Source organism: Siphateles boraxobius, unplaced genomic scaffold (assembly GCF_051911475.1).
Source record: "Siphateles boraxobius isolate OS27281-9 unplaced genomic scaffold, OSU_SipBor_1 86, whole genome shotgun sequence".
NCBI classification, from domain to species: Eukaryota; Metazoa; Chordata; class Actinopteri; order Cypriniformes; family Leuciscidae; genus Siphateles; species Siphateles boraxobius.
The window spans coordinates 5,126,813-5,149,037 of NW_027509215.1; positions in this window are offsets into that span (position 1 = coordinate 5,126,813).

The following is a 22,225-nucleotide window of genomic DNA, read 5'->3' on the forward strand; positions in this document are numbered from 1 at the left end:
TCTGCCATTTTAAATTATTTGTTTTTTTTTTTTAACTCCTATGACAACATGTATGGGATTGTTACAAAATGTGTTAGATCATCTTTACACCATGCTGTTGAAAATGTTTTGATTAGTGATAAAGTTTTTGATTAACCAAACTGCTTGGATAATTCCTTAGTAAGGACTTCGTAAGAGCTGCACTCTCAGAAAAAAAGTTACAAAAGCTGTCACTGGGTTGGTGCACTTTCCAAAGATGCTAATATGTACAATTTATGTAGGGTACAACGAGGATGAATGCTCCTTTGAATTTTCCTCTAAACAAGATGGCTCAAAAACTTGCCGCAGCACTTTCCAAAACATACTGTACACTTTTCAAGATGCACGAGGAAATTTGGCTAATCCTTGACATGAAGTTTATTCTGTGCTAATATGATCTAATATTTTATGTTTTTTTTTAAATGTTGTAGATTTAAGCAAATGAGGATTGATAAAATAATTGTATATATTCTGATTTATATCTTAACTATTTTCAATTTTGGTCAAGCTAATTCAAGCAACAGTTACTTTGTGTAACAGGTACATAAGTGTACTGTTAAATGTATGTATAGTTTATTAGAATTCTCACAAAATTGTTCGTTTACATGTACCTGATATGACTGCCTAAGTGAAGTGAGTACCTTTCCCTTTAATTGATGTGATGTCATGAGTCAATATAATTTCCTGTTCTGTCCCCTCCTCTTCCTCTTCGCATTGGTGATGCAATGAGAGGTGAGGTTATTTTGGGCTCCCGATAATCTTTTTTAATCTTAATTTGAATGGTTGCTTTTATGTCTATATTTTCACTCTAATCTATGTATATAATATAATTTTACCTATCTGTGTGGTTATTTTTGTTGCATTTCATCCTGATTAAGTGATAGTTTTGCATCTGGCCGTAAATATGAAATGAGAGCACATGTTACAAGTGTAGCCTACATCACATTTGTTTTATAGAATTTACGAGGGCGACTCTCACTAAGAGGCTGATTACATTTTGTTTGTATATCAGGTATGTCTTCTGTTATATGCATTTTATTGTGATTTATTGCTCTTTGCATTGGTGATGCAGTGAGAGAATTTACGAGAGCGACTCTCACTAAGAGGCTGATTACATTTTGTTTAATATATCAGGAATAAAAGATCAGTGAAACTGCCGAATGCTGTCCTGTTCTTCTCATACCATCCCAAAACACAACGCAGAAAAGAGATCAGTTACACTTGGTGCAGTGATCATTTCGGATCATCAGATCAGCGCTTCGCCGATCGCCGTGGTTGCGTGACGGCTCGCCTGCTTCGCCGATCTTCTTCCTCATCGCCATCGCTCGTGGCGGCTTCTGATCGCGCATAAGGATGGTGCGTGTGTGAAATGAACAGCGTGTGACATCGCGGAAGTTCCAGGCGGAGCCAGAGGGCTACTTGGGGTGGCAATTGCCACCCCAGACGAAGTCCTTGCCACCCCTGACAAAGTCCTTGCCACCCCTGTTGCCACCCCGCTGAAAACATTAAACTGTTTGTTTTTTACGAACATTTCCCAAATCCCCCAGTGGACAAGAATGCATCCTAAAGCCTTGTTTATACTCGACGCCTGCGTGAAGATGCATAAAACATGTCGTTAGCAAATGTTCAGCAACAATCACAGACATTAGGTAGGCTTATTCATATTGGAACGTGTAATGCAGCATATTGAACTAATATTAATAAAACCACCGTGGAGATAGTAGATGTGACTGTAGAGATGTACAGAAGTACTGAAGTAAGTTTGTGTAGACATGCAATTTATTAGCATTTAACATAACATGTCTAGACGTCTTTAAGCAATTTTCCTTGTGTTGCCAAATAGGCTAGACCTCAATATACTCAGATTTTGTCGTAATGTATTACTTTAGTATTTTTATTATTAGTAACTGTGTACTCATGGTAAATAATAACAAGCAAATTGTTCCAAATAGGGACAGCAGAATGAAGAGAAAAAGCGATATCACTAACTTCTTTCTAAGGAAGCAAAAGTGAGGTGCAGATCAGGGCCAAACAGATCCCAGTCCCAGTGTCAGCTGTCATAGTGAACCATATGTAGGTGGTGGAGAGGGAAGTCAAGAAGATAAAGATGATGACACACAAGAACCCAGTGTATCACCAGCAGGTCAGAGCAGTGAGCAGAGGCAGTAAATTGTGTCTTAAATTCAGATTGTTTGATGATTTTTGTGCAAAGTATTATGGTATAATATCCAATGATAATTTTTATAATTAATTCAATTTCGGAAGAAGACCAGAGTGTGACGGTTATTTCTACCAGTGATGAGGAAGACGGCAAGCCAGTCCTAATAGAAAAAGAAGAACAATGCACTGAACTCCCCACACCCAGCTCAAGCATCACATGTGCACCAAAAGGACCAAGTGGTAGATACATTAGCCATGTACAAAAACATTAACAGTATAATAACCATGATCTAGACTAGTGTTGATCACTTCATGATCTAGTATAATAAAAAGTGTCTGTGGTATTTATTTCATTTAATTTTTACTTAAAGACATCTCAAGATCGAAGGATGAAGAACCTGTTCAGCCATGTCTCGCCAGGTTTCCACGAACCCCATTTGGAAAATCTATAAGGTCATTCAAAGACTTTTGGTATAAGGACAATCCATGGTGTTGTGGCAAAAATTCTGTTCTCACTGCGTAAGAGACACTCAGAGTCAAATTAATAAAAAGGAAAGTATTTATTCTTGCAAGAATAGGTTCAGTCTAGTACACAGAAGTTACGCTGTGTAAGAGAGTGACACACAACAGGAAGATATGAGACAGCCTTTATACTCTTTTCAAGGTTCCTCCTCACCCGCTGTACCTTTCACCCACCCAGATAAGGTCCTTACTGCTGTTCAGTTTCTACTTAAAGACACAAACTGGTACTGAAATAAACTGGCCAAAACTGACCGTCCCTAAGGTCAGAGGTCCTGTCCCATATGTTCCTGAAACGTCACACACAAGCACGTACACACATATACTTTTATACATTGAATAGGTTCTTTCTCTTATGATAACAGTTTGGGATCAATGACTATTAAAATTTCTACTACAATTCCTCCCTTTTTATCATTCAGATTACCCAATCATAATAATAAAAATAATAGAACAAATTTTAAGTCATATCATCACACTTATACTCTTCATCTCTGGTTACCATTACACATCTTGAAACCCACATGGCATTTCAACAGGCTAAGAAATACAAAGAAATAAAAGTAGAATAAAATCCCTCATTTCGACCCCTCTCCTTGTACGTCATCACATAGCGGATAACCACAGCTTTTAACCTTCTGTTCATATCAAAAACATTCTCAGAAAGAAAGAAAAAGAAAAGAAAACCATACAATTTAACACATGTCACAGTAGCTCCCACTACTTGTATCATCATATTTTGTTCATCCAATTGAACAGACTCCCAGCTTTAACCAGTCTCTGTACTGAGCTGGAAACACACATTATAATGCATGGTAAACATAACAATATTGATAAACCTATCACTGAAATTGGTAGTACAGTTCGCAATCAGTACCCCCCAAAGATTAACCAATCTTATCCATTTACCATCAGTCCATGCCCATTTCCATATATCCCCTCCATTTTCCTAACCATAATTTCCTAACTTTTAATTCGATTCAGCCAATGGTTTTACTTAGTAAGCTCTATTTACAGTGTTGGGAGTAACGCGTTACAAAAGTAATGCATTACAGTAACATATTACGTTTTGCTGTAACGCAGTAGTGTAAGGCATTACTAATCAATTTTCAGTAATATTTTACTCGGTACATTTTCGGTAAGGCTTGCGTTACAACAGACTTTTAGTTTTAATTGTAAAACAAACAAACAAAACAAAAAACAGCAAGACCGCCAGACATTAACGAATGAAAGATGCAAGTAGGCTAAATTACCTGTTCGTGATCAGTCAATAGCCGCGTGTGGTGTCCAAGTCTGTAATTAAAGACTAAATGGCAGCGTCTGATATATTTGTATAGCGATTTATTTTTTACAGGAGTGCCGTGAGGTATGATTTCGGCCTCTGTGGTCACGCTGGCCAGAGGAAAAGCGGCTAATGGTGAAGGTGGCATGAAGAAGATTCGCGAGATGGACGTATGCGCATTAGGCTATTGGTTCTGTGTTTTCTTTCTAAACAGTTAGTCTATGTTTATGTGGTATTTTTCATGTTTTCATCACGCAATCATGTTTTTGATGCCGTGGTGACGCGTTCATGCAAGGGCGGCGGCGCTGCCGATAAAGCACTTAAAAGCTGTCACAAAGAACCGGCAAAAGCAATGATTTTGAATATGTCAAATATAGCAAGGAGACATTTTGATTGTTTATTAATAAAGTCAGGATGAAGTTGACGATGCTGACTCGCGATCTTCGCAGTAGTGAATGCACCAGAGAGAAATGCACATTTCATTTCATAAGCAGAGAGCAGTCTGTTTTCTTTCGTTTTGAATTGTTCTGTTTACAAGTAGACATTTCAATATAGATATATTTTTCAGGCCTGTACAATTAATACAAAACGAAATTCACTTTAAAGAAAGGCTTCGTGTCTTCTGTGTAAGGTGTCTGTGAAAGTTTTAAAGCAGTCTTTTAGTGCCGCTTCAGAGCGGTCGCGTCCGTAACGGAGAACTGTCACGTCTGTAACATTGTTTTTTCCTCATAAATGCGAACATGAAAAATAAAATGAAATGAATATTTTATGTTCTGTGGAGAGCCAACCCTTCTTCATTAGATTTGCGCAGTGTAATTCACAGAATTACAACAACAAAAAATCGTTGCCTCCTAAAAGTTAAAGTTTTTTTTTGTCACACATGACTGTCGATTTCCCTAATATTAAATATAAAACGCATGTGTAGACTGATATTTTTCTAATGTCTGGACTCCTTTCTGGGAGGAGCCTATGGATAAACAGACGTTTCAATATTTTGGTATTAATGCATTTTCTGAGAATTTATATAATTATAGTATAAGTTTTGACTGCAAGTCTGCAAATGTCATGTCCATAACGCTGGAATTCCCAAATTTTAAATAATTTATCCTCAACTAGTTTTGTGGTGTAGGTCTACATATTTTATAATGTTAAGTTAACTTCAAATAATCCTAATAGTAATTTAAAGATGTGGTATCTGATGGTATGGATAACGCTGGGAGTTGGAAGGGGTGTGTCGCCATTCTGCATCCTTACAGCCCTTGTCATTTTAGAATGTTAAGTTCTACTCCTGTATAGTTATTTTGGTGAAAGTAACTCAAAAGTAATACAGGAGTAATGTAACGCATTACAATTCTGAGACAGTAATATTGTAAGGTAATGAATTACTTCTAAATAACAGTAACAAGTAATATATAATGTATTACAGTTTGGAAGTAACTTGCACAACACTGTCTATTTAACACCATATTTAATAAAATATATCCAGAAAAGGTTTTATATTTTTTATCCATTCTTTTAACCAATGTAGTTGTTCAAAATTAACTCAAATATTTCCATTACGGACCATCTTTTAGCTTATTACCATACAGATTTTCCAATGATCGGCCTTTCTTACCCTTAATGGGAAGCCTAATCAAGTTCTCAAACCATTAGTTGGTGCATCTTCCTCCAGGTGTGATGGTCATTTCGTTTGCCCCATGGACATTCGTCTTCACCAGGTTGACTCTTTGCGAGTCGTTGCAATGGTCTTTCCTTCGTCTGTGAGGGAGGCTGTTACTAGCACGAGCCTTTGACCCCTCACTTTGCGCTCTACATGATGGTTGAGGCCTGTCAGTGTCTAAGGTGAGAGGCTTTGACCCAGGTGTCCCACTCTCCAACCATTTTCTGATCATTACCAGATTTGCCCCTTAGATCACGATGCACCCCTACTGGAGTGAGCCATCTCCTGCTTTGACCTGTGAATGGATACCTTGAGGTTTTGTTAGTGGCCGCTTGTCTGGCTGGTCGTCCCTTTTGGTGTGACCGGTGGAATTTTCACCATTTTTTCACCTTGCTGATGATATGCATAAAGAATTTCAAGTTTATTCTCAACACTTGTCCAATTCAACTCTGTTTCTTCTCATTTTACAAATCATCTTATCACTAAATAATTCCTCACTTAATAGCACTCAGAGTCCTTTTCCTCTGAAAAACATTCAACCCACTTTGCTCATGTCAACAACACAACATTTATACATTTGGAACAGAATCAGTTCTGTTTGCTGCAATCCATCCTGGCATCCTGCAAAAGGAAAATTTTAAGTTATGCGCTGCACAGGTGTGGCCCTGTTTCTTTCTGCCACAATAATAACCCAGGCCAGGATAGTTAGTCAAATTCATCCATAGCCATTATTTTATTGGGCACATTCTGCCCTGTATCAAAGTTTGCATGATCTGTAAAGAAAAACAAATTTTGAGGTTATTTTCAGATAGTAAGGTACACAATGTTTCTTTTGTCTACTGTGCTGTGCCTTCGCTGCCGCATCTGCCCTGGCGTTTCCTGCTGAAACAGTCCTGCAAATGCACTTACAGACAGCAATTTTGTCAGGAAGAAGAATGGCTTCTTGCCAGGCTTTTACCCAGTCAAGCTCAGTGTCTCCCAACATATATTGTCCCCTAGTAAACCATATTTTGGCCATATTTGGCAATTGTTACCATCACCCTTTTGATGCAATGATTCAACTCTTGCATCAATCTAACATAATGGTGTTTGGATAAAGTTTGCCATCATCACTAACCCAAACGTTGTCCTAAAGCCAAATTTCCTCAGACATCTTTCTCTGCCTCTGAAACAAAAATATTACTTAAAGCCACAATCACATCTTCTTATCAGAGTATGTGAAGGGCAACGGCCCTCAGTCTTACAGTGTATCCTGCTTTTCAGGCCTGTTGTTTGGTCTCTTAAGACAGTCATCTACAAACATTTTCAAAGTCATCAATTGTTTCTGGCAGGTCAGGTCGTACTGTACAGACTTGGTCAATGTCAGTCAAACAACATTTTCCCCCTTTGTTCACAATAATCATACATTTGAAGGACTCTCTGGATAATTTCATGTTGACTTATCCAATATGTCACTTTGTTGTTGCCTTCAAATCTATAACATTTTAGTTTATCTCAACCCATTATGGACGACGATCTAATACTTCACAAATCCAATTTACATAAATGCTTTTAATCCATAGATTGATTCATAATTACCAGTAGCAGACAGAGCTGGATAACTAATCCATTTAAAGCTCTTCCCATGTTCTGCATCCTCTTTTCATCAGATTGACTCAGAATTAACAGCTTCTTTAAAATTTGTCATTTGCCTTACCACATTTTAGTGGATAATGACACAATTTACACACTATTCAGACGGAGTATTAGTACCCCAAACTATCACATACAAGACATAGAGTGCAGTCACCATCACACACACTCATATTAGACACATATTTTAACTGTTCATTTTCAATGTTCGCTTTTCATTAAATCGTCTCTAAAAATATTTAAATTTTAAGTAAGATTTTAAACTTCACATTTTACTGTAGCTTTTACCTAATTTTACATGGTCTCTTAACCAGTTACAAAGCATGTCTGTTCATTATTCATTTCATCTTAGAAAAGTCAGCTGGGTTGTTTTGGTTCATTATCACTATTTTGTTCTTTAGCAGGCCGATAACACAAAGACAGACACAGTTACCATCCCTTCCTCCACTCAAGCAGTCTCTCTCACTATAAACAAATAATCTTTTCAACAGCCTCCTAAGACTGTAATTTAGACAAAATGTAATATTAAAGTCATTACATTAACCTTTTACCATTCAGCTTTATTATCCAGACTTTTCTCAAATCTACAAAGCTGTCTTCATCTTTAGCCACTACCATGCCTAACGACCTTCAGGAGTTAAAACTATGTTATAGACATATTAGCTCAAAATTAACTCTTCTATAAATTTTTCTTGCCCATATGGCAACCAACATTATGTCCCTCATATAATTAAGTTTTGTTACTGTCTCCGCAGCAAATAATGGCAATCACCTCATGGCATCAGCTGGCTCTTGAAAGCCCACTCCCATTAGCGCTTTATCTTTAATTTTCCTCTCTTCAGGGTGTCGTCCCCTGGCATAATTGCAGACACTTGTCACAATGAAAAACAAGCCATACAATGAATGCGGTTTCTGGTGAGTGGTATAGAGGAACTTACATTTCTGGGTCAGACTGCCGTAACTTCTCACAGCGCATCTCCCCTTCATGGTGTAATGAATCTGCTGGCCTCACAGAATCTGCTCGACTCTCATACCCATCTCACATAAACACCCCCCATCAGGAGATGCCCAGTGTCTGCGGTGACCCCCTGCCTTAGGTTGCCTTCCGTCTGGCCAAAGAAGATCTTACCCGTCATTGAGAAATCACCTTCGGGCACACTGGTAACCGCTCTTCCCATTACCAAATCAGTTTTCTCCAACATATCAGTTGTTTTCTGGAGCTTAGGAAAGGCACATTCAAGAGTCACCAGAGCCATTTTGGACTGCATAATAGTGTTAACACAGCGAGTCAGGTTAATAACAGCAGCATTTCATCAATAAAATACATTTAACATCTTAAAGCAGCAACCAAGCACTGCTTAGATTATACTCAGTGAATTTAGTCATCATAACCGTCTATTCGGTGTACATCTACATGACTACATCTGTAGCCGGAGCCATCGTCCCTGTTCCATGGTAGAGACTAAAAGTAGACAAAGAAGTTACTGGTCCTAAAATACATTGATCAAAAACGTCACTTATATCGTTTAAGGTCTGCATTATTTTAAAGACTTCTTTAAAGTCATTCAGGTTTACTTTTAAACATTTACAAATACAAATTGCCCTCTGAATGGCAATGATTATTTTAACATATCTGTGTCTATGGTTTTCAACTGAAACACTGTGCTTTACTATAAATAGCTTATCACTTATGACACAGGCTAAAATAGCAGCTTTTAGCTGACATTGAATGAGAGAGACTCTGAGACATTCAGGACTGGTACACTGCCCTCTCATAAACTTCTAACATCAAACTTTATCTACCATATTTTAACTCTAGCCCAGCTTAAGGCCTCTTTGCCAGAAATTACATGCGTTTTCAAATAAACATAATTTTATAGTTGTCTTTTGCCCATACATCAGGGAATTTAGACATTACAAATTTCCACTCAGATTGAGTCTCTGTCGCCCTGGCACTTTCAATAAGCAAACTGTTTCAGCCAAATCACAAGCTTATCTTTTAAAAGCAAAGCATCAGCTTTTAGTTCTTTCATGGTCAACATTAATTATCAACCCTTTAACCAGCACACTTTTCCTTTACGTTAAAAAACACTAACAAGCTGTTTGTTTAATCAGATGCCTTTCTGCACGATTTACATTTAGCAACTGTTAATCCAGTACTACTGTATCTGCTTATTTGATCTTAAATAAAAATAATTATTCTAGTTCTCGATAACATTTCACATTTCATCTCAATTACAATAGTTTAATATCTGTCACGTTTCATGAATCCACTGTCTCATTTTGGTATGTGGTGTGTGTGTATGTGTGTCTGTGTGGGCGTGGTTACTAATTCCCGTTTGATTGTGTTCACCAGCTGCAAGTCCTTACCAGTTTCTTTATATGCCCAGTAATTCCCATCTCACATTGTCAGATCGTTGTGGCTTCCCCGGTGTCGTGTCCTGTTTCCTGTGTGGCTCTCTGCTTCTCCTCGTGTGTTCCAGTCTTCGTGGATCTTCGTCGTTGTTTCCCGGTCTGGATTGTTTATTGTTCCTGTTTTGAGCACTCCGTCAACATCTCCACGAGACTCCGGCTGCCCATCGACGTCCCTGTGTCACAGTTCATCTGAGTGTTTGTCCCCGACCTGTGTTTCTGTGACTTGTCTGACCTTCTGGAATAAATAACTTTTTACTTGCAATTGTATCCGATTCGTTCATCACAGAACGATCTGACCAGACATTGATGCAGCAAGTTCGGCCAGTTTGAACGAGTTCATCGCACACAGCGTGTCGAGAATGGATCAACAAGGAGAAGAGATCGTGAACACAGGTCGCGCGGTTCAAGCACTCGTGGCACAGGTGTCCGAGCTCACCCAACAGCTTCAACATCTACGTGATCCCACTGCACCGCCCACGCCGCCCGTTCCCCCCCCCACCACCACAGTCAGAGAATCGACCTGTGCCCCGCCTACCTACGCCGGAGGGATATTCAGGTGAGCCTGAATACTGTAGGGCTTTTCTCACGAGATGTTCCATGCATTTCACATTGCAGCCACGGACTTTTTACACTGAACAATCCAAGGTGGCGTTCGTACTGACTTTACTGTCAGGTAAAGCAGCGCTCTGGGGAACGGCGGTGTGGGAGAACCAAGACAACTGTTGCTCCTCGTTCCAGGCACTCTCCACAGAGATCAGAAGAGTTTTCGACCGAGCGGTAGCGGGTAAGGAGGCGGCCAGATTACTCGCGGATCTACGCCAAGGAGATGGCTCGGTGTCGGATTATTCGATCCGTTTCCGCACCCTGGCCGCAGAGTGCCATTGGAACGAGGAGGCGCAGTGGGACATGTTCCTGCATGGGCTGGCTGACCGCGTTCAGAAGGAGATATACATCTTGGACCTTCCTAAATCTCTCAATGAACTGGTGGAACTGGCGATGAGAGTCGATTCACGCCTCAACCGTGTGAGTCAGCGGGTGCGCTCCAGTCGATTCCAGCCATATCCGGAGGATGCACGGACCAGTGACGGGAACGCGGTCAGCCCAGTTTCCGACCATGAGCCCATGCAGGTGGGGAGAGCTCGGCTTTCCCGGGAGGAGAGGGAAAGGCGGAGATCCCAGGGACTCTGCCTTTACTGTGGTAAGGCTGGCCACTTTCTCTACTCTTGCCCGGTAAAAGAGCAAGCCCGATAGTAAGCATGAGGCTACTATCGGGTGGGATCTCCGCCGAGAAGTCCTCATCTACATCATCGACCCTCCTCCCGGTAAGACTGAGATGGGCAACCTCCACACACGCCACGCAAGCATTACTGGACTCGGGAGCAGAGGGTAATTTTATGGATTTCAGTCTCGCTGTCAAACTCAAGATTCCCATCATTTCTCTCACGCACAAGATATCTGTCAATGCACTCAATGGACAGGACCTTCCCAGTATTTCTCACTCCACTGAACCTCTCACACTCATCACATCGGGCAATCACACTGAACATATTTATTTTCTTCTTATGGACTCACCACTAGCACCGGTGGTTTTGGGGCACCCATGGCTCACCAAACATAATCCCCGTATCGACTGGCAGAACAATTTCATTTCCTCTTGGAGTAACCACTGTCATGAGTCATGTTTGGTGTCTGCTTGTCCGTCTATGTCTAGTTCTGTGTTTCAGAGGGAGGCAGTGGATTTGTCTAACGTGCCCGCAGAGTACCTCGACCTGAAGGAGGTGTTCAGTAAGTCTCGTGCTGCTTCTCTCCCTCCGCATCGTCCCTATGACTGTGCTATAGATTTACTGCCAGGTAAGTCTCCGTCTAAAGGCAAACTTTACTCTCTTTCTGTTCCTGAGAGGGAGGCCATGGAGAAATATATTTCTGATTCTTTAGACTCTGGGTTCATCCAGCCTTCCTCTTCTCCTGCGGGGGCGGGGTTCTTTTTTGTTGGGAAGAAGGATGGTTCTCTGCGACCTTGTATTGATTACCGAGAGTTGAACAACATCACGGTAAAGAATACTTATCCTTTGCCGTTGATGTCTTCAGCTTTCGAGAGGTTGCAGGGAGCATCCATTTTCACAAAATTGGACTTACGTAATGCTTATCATTTGGTCCGCATCAGGAAGGGGGATGAATGGAAAACCGCGTTTAATACCCCCAGGGGGCACTTTGAATACTTGGTTATGCCTTTCGGCCTTTCCAACTCCCCAGCGGTTTTCCAAGCACTCGTCAATGACGTGTTGAGAGATATGGTCGATCAGTTCATATATGTTTACCTGGATGACATATTGATTTTTTCTTCGTCTCTCCAGGAACATGTTCAACATGTCAGGCGAGTGCTTCAGAGGTTGCTAGAGAATGGGCTTTTTGTCAAGGCGGAGAAATGCGATTTTCATGCACAGTCTGTTTCCTTCCTAGGGTACATCATCTCCTCTGAGGGAATGCGCATGGATCCTGACAAAGTTAAGGCGGTGATGGATTGGCCAAGTCCAGATTCCCGTAAGGCCCTACAGCGGTTTCTGGGGTTCGCCAATTTCTATAGGCGATTCATTCGCAATTTTAGCCAACTAGCCGCGCCTCTGACTGCCTTGACCTCCCCCAGAACCACGTTCAGGTGGTCCGATATGGCGGAAGCTGTATTCGTCAACCTCAAGAGTCGATTTATTTCGGCCCCCATTCTTGTCACCCCTGATTCCACACGTCAGTTCGTGGTGGAGGTCGACGCGTCAGAGGTGGGGGTAGGAGCAGTTCTTTCCCAGCGCGCGTCCTCAGACGACAAGATGCATCCCTGCGCGTTTTTTTCCCATCGCTTGTCACCTGCCGAACGTAATTATGACATTAGTAACAGAGAGTTGTTGGCGGTCAAACTAGCGTTGGAGGAGTGGCGACATTGGCTAGAGGGTTCAGGGGTACCCTTTATCGTTTGGACCGATCATAAGAACCTTGAATATATTAGAACTGATAAAAGACTCAACTCCAGGCAGGCTCGATGGGCACTTTTTTTCGGACGTTTTGATTTTGTTCTCTCGTACCGCCCGGGTTCCAAGAACATCAAACCCGATGCTTTATCTCGTATTTTTGATCCATCCGCACGCCCGGTTACTCCCGAGTGCATTTTACCTGAGAAAGTAGTTATCTCCACACTCACATGGGAGGTCGAATCGAAGGTGAAAACAGCCTTAGAAGGGGTAACGCCTCCGCCCGGATGCCCATCGGGCCGTTTGTTTGTTCCGGAGGGGTTACGGTCCGACGTTATTCGATGGGGTCATTGCTCCAACGTGGCTTGTCATCCAGGAGTAAGTCGTACTAACGGTTTGATAAAGCAACGATTCTGGTGGCCGTTAATGGCTCGTGATGTTCACGATTTTGTTTTGGCTTGCTCGGTTTGCGCCACTAACAAGACGTCTAACCGTTCTCCTGATGGGTTGCTCCGACCGCTGTCTGTCCCTTCGAGACCCTGGTCCCACATCGCACTAGATTTTATTACCGCCCTCCCACCCTCTAAAGGCATGACGGTTGTTTTAACCGTAGTGGACCGGTTCTCGAAGGCGGCACATTTCATTCCCTTGCCCAAATTACCTTCAGCCAAGGAGACAGCGGTCACGGTCATTGATCACGTCTTTCGGTTACATGGCCTCCCGAAGGACGTGGTTTCTGACAGGGGTTCCCAATTTGTGTCTAAATTTTGGCGAGAGTTTTGTAGGTTATTGGGAGCTACGGTCAGTCTGTCTTCGGGTTATCATCCCCAGAGTAATGGTCAATCCGAGCGAGCCAACCAGGATTTGGAGAGAATGTTACGATGTATGGTAGCCAAGAATCCTTCATCCTGGAGCCAACAACTTTCTATGTTTGAGTACGCTCATAATTCGTTACCAGTGTCATCAACGGGTCTCTCTCCATTTAAGTGTAGTTTAGGTTACCAGCCACCAATTTTTCCGAGCCTGGAATCCGAGGTCGCGGTCCCCTCCGCTCACGCATTCGTCCAGAGGTGCCGCCACACTTGGACCAGAGCCCGTGAGACTCTGCTCCAAGCGGGGAGGCGCATGAAGGCCAAGGCCGATCGCCACCGGTCAAAGCCTCCCGTATACGTCGTGGGTCAAAAAGTGTGGCTTTCTACCAAGAACATTCCGCTCCGTTCCGTTTCCAATAAGTTAGCTCCCAAATTCATTGGCCCGTTCCTTGTCACCAAGATCATTAGTCCGGTGGCAGTATGACTCAAACTTCCTCCGGCGTACAGGAGAATTTGTCCCGCCTTTCATGTGTCTAAAATCAAGCCCGTGTTTTATTCTCCCATTAATCCGCCAGTCCCGGTTCCCCCCCCGCCGCGACTCGTAGATGGGGAACCCACTTATTCGGTACACCGTATTCTGGACTCTAGACGGAGGGGACGCGGATTTCAGTACTTGGTGGACTGGGAAGGTTACGGTCCGGAGGAGAGGAGTTGGGTACCTGCTAGAGACATTCTGGATCACTCCCTTATCGATGATTACAATCGGCAGGTAGGTTCGGCTGGGAACGCCAGGAGGCATTCCTAGGGGAGGGGGTACTGTCACGTTTCATGAATCCACTGTCTCATTTTGGTATGTGGTGTGTGTGTATGTGTGTCTGTGTGGGCGTGGTTACTAATTCCCGTTTGATTGTGTTCACCAGCTGCAAGTCCTTACCAGTTTCTTTATATGCCCAGTAATTCCCATCTCACATTGTCAGATCGTTGTGGCTTCCCCGGTGTCGTGTCCTGTTTCCTGTGTGGCTCTCTGCTTCTCCTCGTGTGTTCCAGTCTTCGTGGATCTTCGTCGTTGTTTCCCGGTCTGGATTGTTTATTGTTCCTGTTTTGAGCACTCCGTCAACATCTCCACGAGACTCCGGCTGCCCATCGACGTCCCTGTGTCACAGTTCATCTGAGTGTTTGTCCCCGACCTGTGTTTCTGTGACTTGTCTGACCTTCTGGAATAAATAACTTTTTACTTGCAATTGTATCCGATTCGTTCATCACAATATCTGACTTAAATTTTTCCCTAGGAGTTTATCAATCTCCAATCGGGATTCACACTAACTTTTACGAGGCTATCACACTCTGCTTATGACACATTTTGATACACATACATATTTTGCAGTTATCATTTTCCATGAGATTAGTCTCTCTATATAACCTAAACCCTTTTTACATTGTTTAATTAAAACACAATCATCCTTTTAGTTACTTTTATATATTTTATCACATTTGTTGGAGTCATTAAATTTACATGAAACTGTATTCATCAGTTCACATATAAAAATCACTATTATAGATCCTTTCTTAAAAAGGATTCACTTTAAGACTTCTATCTTCTGACCTGGGTTTATCTCTTACTTTTTTCTCAGACGAAAATGTTAATATCGTCATATAAACACTGATCTACTTTCAAACCCACATTAACAACAGCAATGTATATCACTTTATTACACTTTGTTTTTTTACACCTTCTCGGTGGGCATTTACAGTTACATGTAACTCTCCTACTGTTATGGTCCTGCTGACCACAATTAAAGCACTCTCAGTCGGCTCCAACTTACTGCACACTCTTGAAGCAGTGTGTCCCATTCAGGAATGCAAACAGAGCCACTGATAAGCAGTTCTCTGTATTCTTTTACAATCCACCATTGGCGGATTCAATCCCAATAGCCGTATCATAATCTTTATCATTATTATTGGCAGAACATTAATTTTCATAAGCTGCATCGTAATGCTCAAAATATTCTAAGTTGTTTTCACAAAGTTTTCGTTTAACTTTAGTCATACTTGTCCAGGGAAATAATCCTGACCCATAATTTCATTTATAAAACAGACAATATCTTTTGCTTCAATGACTTAATATCAACAAAATATCCAACATTATACATTATTGATTTCCAGAAGCTTTGGTCAAATTTGTCTTTACATTTTACTAATTTGGTATTATCAACAACCCTAATTACAGAACAAGTACATATCTAACATCTGGAAACCGGGCTGAATAAGCAAACCCTGTTGCTGTACCCCCAGCATAGCTGGACCCTTTAGGTTCAAAACACAATGGTTGTCAAACTAAAACTAAACATAATTTCAATCATTATTTTACCATTAAAATATAGAATTGTTCCCCATTTTGCTTAATGAAACATTCCTTATCTTTATATCACATTAATCCCCGTTAATCATACTCAATGCCTTATTTTTATTCTGAAACTCATTTTACATACCATTTAAACAGTTGATTTGACTTCCATAAATTCTGTCAGACATTTTATTTCCACCATCACATATAGTTTTCTACTATATTTCTTCCATCTTTCCCTACATGCCAGTTCCTTCTGCATCCTCTATTCTACATGCTAATTCTTTCTTTTCTCTACATGCCAGTTCCTTCATTATTTAACCAGTACATGATTGTTTGCTTACAATCCCCACACACATATCTCACACACCAACCTTTTTGTTTTTCACTTCCCTCTTCCATCAAGTCTCTCACTTACAGTTCCCTCTATTTCACACAGACAGCCTTATTGCTGCTTGCTACTTCAATCCTTATCATATAAATTTAAGTTCTCAGACATCTAATGTCATGCATCCATTTACTGGATGAAGAAGTAAAAACTTTATTTCTCCTGGCAGTTCGATTTTTTTTATCTGCCTATTCACACATGTTGAAAGCAGCCACAACAACCTTTTTTGTTTCTCACTGCCCTGTTCAACTGATTCCCGCACTACTTTTAGCCCTCAATGTTCCCTCACCTTGGAAATTGCATGAATTTTCTCCCCGTAATTCTTTCAGCATTTGACAGAAAACCAGTATATCAAATTTTGGCAAGCTTGTTTTGAGATTTCCCCATACTGGCTGTTTCTGTTTCTCTGTGGATTTAGCAATTCGACGCGTGTCTAATAATCTGTCAGACGTCTCCGACAGATCCGATTTTTAACCTAAAATCGGCCAGGGGTCGTTAATTGTGGTTCACCCAAAATTTTGCCACTTTTCATCCCAAAATTTTCATCCCACTTTTGCGAGAGCTCAATCCTCGGTCAAAACTTCTTGACTCAGCCTCAGTTTAGAAAATCTCTTGACCTGTTTAAGGGTCTCAATTTCTTGGTCGAGGACCTCTTGCCTCAGTCTATGCCTTAAATCTCTTGATCTCGCACCATAGAAAACAGTCTCAGCCAGTATAGTTTACTCACTCTTAAACCAAAAGGAAAATATTTTAGCCCAAAAGAAAATATTTTAGCCGTCTCTTACCAGAGATGTTTTGGGTTGCCACGGGTTCGCTTTCATTCAATTCCAGTCGAGTTTCTCCTGGCCCTGATAGCGGTCGGCCCCTCTCTCTAAAGCTTACGAGGTAGAGCTGGAACTGCTCAGTCCAGGATGATCAATCACCGTCCGCTCTCAGGTCCAGAAGGCACTTCCAAGGAATCCCACTGTTCTGACACCAAATTGTTGTGGCAAAAATTCTGTTAAACATCATCACTGCGTAATAATTGCCTGCCGCCCCATTTGCCTCCCAGGTTCTACGGAATCTGCCTTTACATCTGAATTTGGGTTTTCGAACTGGAAAAAGGCATTTTTTAAAGATTCTGGTTTTAAACTTCACTCAAGATCAGACCAACATGCAAATGCAATGTATGCTTGGGCAGAATACAAAAGAAGCAGGGAAAGTGAGAAATCAATATTTGATTTCTTAAATGAGAATAGAAAACAGCAAGTTGAGAAAAATAAAAATTACATCAAGACAATTGCTGAGGTCTTACTCTTAACTGCTACTCAAAACATTGCACAGAGGTGCCACAGGGAGGGTGGTGAGTCTGAGAATGAAGGCAATTTTTTAGCCATTTTGAATCACGTTGCAAAGCATGACCACTTTATTGATGAAAGACTTGCTGCACAGGGCAATGCTAAATACACTTACCACCAAATCCAAAATGAGATGCTTCAGGTTTTAGCAGATATGGTGCAGAAGCAAATTGGTGCAGAAGTAAAAGAAAGCGAAGTGTTCAGTGTATTGGCAGATGAAACAAAAGACTTGCAAAAAAAGAACAAATGTCTTTAGTGTTGCGATACTATTACAGCGGCGCTGTACACGAAAGCTTCTTGCACTTTTAGTCAGCAGAAAGCTTGGATGCAGAAGTTCTAACCAAAATGATAGTTGGATGTTTGGAGAGGCATGGGCTTGACTAGAGAAACAACCTTGTTGGCCAAGGCTATGACGGTGCATCAGTAATGAGGGGGAAACATTCTGGTGTGTCTGCACGGATTAAAAGCAATGCCAGGTTTGCATTTTATGTGCATTGTAGTGCTCATTGTCTGAACCTTGTTCTTGTTGATGCGGTGAAGTCAGTGCCTGAAGCTGAGGAGTTTTTTGCTCTTTTGCAGAGTATTTATAGGTTTGTGTCTGGCTCTGCTGTCCATATGAAGTGGCTTGATGTTCAAAAAGAAATGTACCCACATGAACAGCCTAGGGAACTTCAGCGACTTTCAGATGTTAGGTGGGCTTGCCGGTACATGGCATGTAGGATTATGAGAGACAGGCTTCCAGCAGTTTTGAGGCTCTTGCAAGACATTTCACTTGAGAAGTATAGTGGAGATAGGAAAATAGAAGCAAGGGGTCTTGTGGCTCAAATTGACCTACAGTTTATAGGACTTTTGGTTACTTTTTGTAAAGTGTTTGGGGATGTGAAAATCCTGTCTGACATGCTCCAATCCAGAAGTCTTGATCTGGTTAGAACAATAGATCCAGTTGGCTCCATTACAGACACATTAAAAAGCTATAGAAGTGACTGTACATTAGGTGAATTATGGAAGGAGTTTGAAGAACTTGTGCACCACTGCAACATTAGCACAGAGGCACAAAACAAGAGACGACCAAAGACCAATTTGAAATTTCTGAATTCACTTGTAATGAGCACTGTTGGACAGAGGCACTCTGAGTTTGCAAACAATGAAGAGTTCAATAAAAGTATTTTCTATCAGGTACTTGACTGTCTTACAGCAGAAATAGATAGGATTTTTTCCAAAAAGAACTGTGAGATAATGGAATGAGTGCAGTCTCTTGACCCCAAAAGCCCATCATTCTTAAAAGAGGAACCCCTGCTTGCTTTGGGGAAAACATTCGAGTCAAATTTAGAGGACCTTAAGCATTAGCTTCATCAAACGAGACGGCTTCTTTTAAGAAGGGAGAAAAGTGGAGAGAGACCAGCTTTCTACTTGAGTTTGTGGGGTTTTTGGAACCTTACAAAGAGGTTTTCCATGAACTTTTTAGGCTTAGTAAAATTTCGGTTGTGATTCCAGTTAGCACTGCATCCTGCGAAAGAAGTTTCTCTGCCCTTAAATTAATAAAAACCCACCTCAGGACAACAATGGCAGATGATAGATTAAGTCACCTGGGCATACTCAGTGTTGAGTCAGGAAGGGCATATTCCATTAATATGGAGGACTTTGTAAAACATTTTGCTTCATCTCACCAGAACCGCAGAATTATGCTGTTCTGAATGTTTTTTTTTGTGAACTTGGTGGTGCCATATCACTGGGTAGATGCAGGTCATACCTGGTACAACTATTGAAGTTTATCATTAGAGTCAGTGTTAAAGGGCTCTATGTTTTTGTATTGTTGTTCTATTATTATTCTTGTGGTACATATTTGAATGTGTATGTGGTAAGGGGGGCGTGGTTCAGCGAGGTCTGTAGCAGGAGAGCGGGGGTGGGGCCTAGCGATAAGTAAGTAGGTCAAGTGCAAAATGACGAACACCTGTTTCTGATTGCAGTGATTGGCGTGGGGAGACCAGATAAAAGGCTGACGAGAGAGATCGAGAGAGAGGGACTGAGATCTCGTGCACACGTGGACTGAATTTGCTCTGGGACTTATTTGTTTTTAGGAACGTGCTATAGTTTATCTATGGTGAAGGCGCTCTTGTGCAACTTTTGATTTCTGTTCCAATTATTAATAAAAGTGTACGAGACCCAGTCACACCGACCCTTGTCTTCTTCCATCCTCAATATATTGAACCTTGAACTTTGTTAAGGTGTACAACTGCCTTGTCCTGCCTCGTTTTGACAGGTCCAAGTTTACCTCAGTTTTTGTTTAATTCTGGACTTGATTAGTCCAAGGATCACTTTGAATACTTGTTGTTCTATTTTTGCTGTATACTTAATACATATATAATTGTGTACATTTTGGAAAATAAACAACTTTAATTTAATCTATACATTTTGTGGAAAATAATTCATTTTTAGTGTAATTGAACACTTTGTATATTGACCCCCCAAAATAATACCTTGCCACCCCTGTTTTAAAAGTCTAGCACGAACTGTTGCATCTTAAAGGAACGGTAAAAGGTTATTGACTTCCTGATAGACTTTTTTTTCTTTCTCCGGAGCACTTTCGTTTGGTCGTTGGTGCATATTGAATGACAGAGACTGTGAAAAGCACCGCAGGACGCTTCAGTTTCCCTCATGCATCATATCCTTTATCTGTACAGTATATAATCAATGACTGTTGAGGCATTTTAAACAAGAAAAAGTTTATAATATAATTTTTTGAGAAAGAATTTTGAAATTGAACTGTTTTGAGAAATTGGATTTCATACATTTCCCTCCATATTTGAACTTTTCAACAGTTAAGGTTTTGCTGTTTGTGGCATATAATTTGTTGTCATTTTTACATGTTTTATCTGTTTCATTTCACAAATTGAAACATGTTTGAGGATCCTAGCAAAGACGATTGCAGTCCCGTGAAACAATCTAATGTCACTTTTCCACTGGGCAGAGGTCGTGGGCCTGAAATGTATCAAAATGAGGGGGTATCTGAATTTACACGTTGTTATGGGAGAGGGAGAGCGTTAGCTAATTTGGGACTTAACCGTGTGCACACAGCCGATTCAGCAATTGGTTTTTCTGTAGGTCCAGCAGCTAGCTCCACCCCAATCATACGCCCTGATATTGAACGTGCTGTTACTGCTGAGTCTTTAGGGGGTATCATTTCAGACCTGGCTCAGAAAATAGGAGAGAGTATTTCGGCAAACCTAAACCTTGCGCGCCAGCCCAGCCCAGTACAGTCTAATCCACCGTGCCAGTCTCAGCACTCAAGTGACGACATTGATAAATCTAACCTCAAGGTGATAGTACAGCAAGATGCACCACCTCCACCATTCTTCAGGGGAGATAAGAGTGATTAATTTACTGTGCACGAGTGGGAAGATATGATGTACAGTTATTTGAACAGAATGAAATGCGGAACGCAAACTGATGTCTCTGATCTCATCCTGAGCAGATTGGCTGGCAAAGCGAGAGATGTGGTTAAAGTGTCCCTGCAAGCCGCCCTGAACTGAGTGCTGGTGAGCTCTCAAGTGCAGTGTTTGACATACTGAAACGCAACTTCAGTGAGTTGTCTTACTCTAACATGCCTATGGCTGACTTTTATAACACTGTCCTTAGAGCAGATGAAAGTCCCATGGATTACTGGATACGGCTTAACAAGTCCATATATGTTGCTGATGAGTGCTTGCGCAGACATAATAAGAGTGTTGAGGATCCCACTCCTGAAGCAGTCATGATGTTTATTTCTCATTGCCCGGACCCGAGTCTTGCTATGTCTTTTCAGTTTAAGCCAGCTGAGAAGTGGAGCGCTGCTGAGGTCCAGGAGCGCTTGGATAGTCATCAGAGGGATCTAAAGAGAGTCTCTTCGAGGAAGCAGCACACAATGTCCTTGTCAGCAAGCAACCAGTGCACTGTTATGGCAGGCCCCAATAATGTGCCTAGTTCTGTTCCGCAGCCTGTTTCCATGCCCAGTTCTCCTCAGCAGCCAGTTTCCATGGCACCCCAGTCACTGACTCCTGTAAGTCCTCTTAATCCATATGCTGTTCCTTTCTCTCAGGATACCAGCCTTCAGCACATTGTTGGCATGATGGATAGAGTCCTGTCTTTGTGCACTGCCTCTTTAACTTCACCCAGTCATGGTTCACCCAGGCAAACTCTAGATTTCAAAACCAACTTAAGCACTGCATGTAGGGTCTGTAGATCCAAGGAACACACAACTTATGAACATTGTAGATGTCAAAGGCTATGTCGTCACTGTTTCAGTCCTGGCCACTTTAAGAGTGACTGTCCTAAAGCAGCATGCCCTACTTCTGCCTCAGATACTGCTCAGTTAAACTGAAGAGCCCATGCAATGAGAGGGGTAGCATGGGCAATTTAAGTAAAACCTCCCTCACAGAAGATGTGCAAAATGTTTTTGCTAACACCTGCAAACTATTGACAGAAGACACAACATTGTTATATGTGGGGTCTCAGAGAGTTGATGGGGCAAGTGAGTTGTTTTATACTCCTGTGACAGTCTGCGACCAATGCACATTAATTGATGTTTTATTAACAAGGTTCGGGAGGAACACGTTCTAATGATCAAACAATCAAGTCAGCCAGCTGTCAGCAATCAGTAATCAACTGGTCCACTCAATCAGCACAAATAAAGCCTATAAATACACACAGTCAACTCACTCA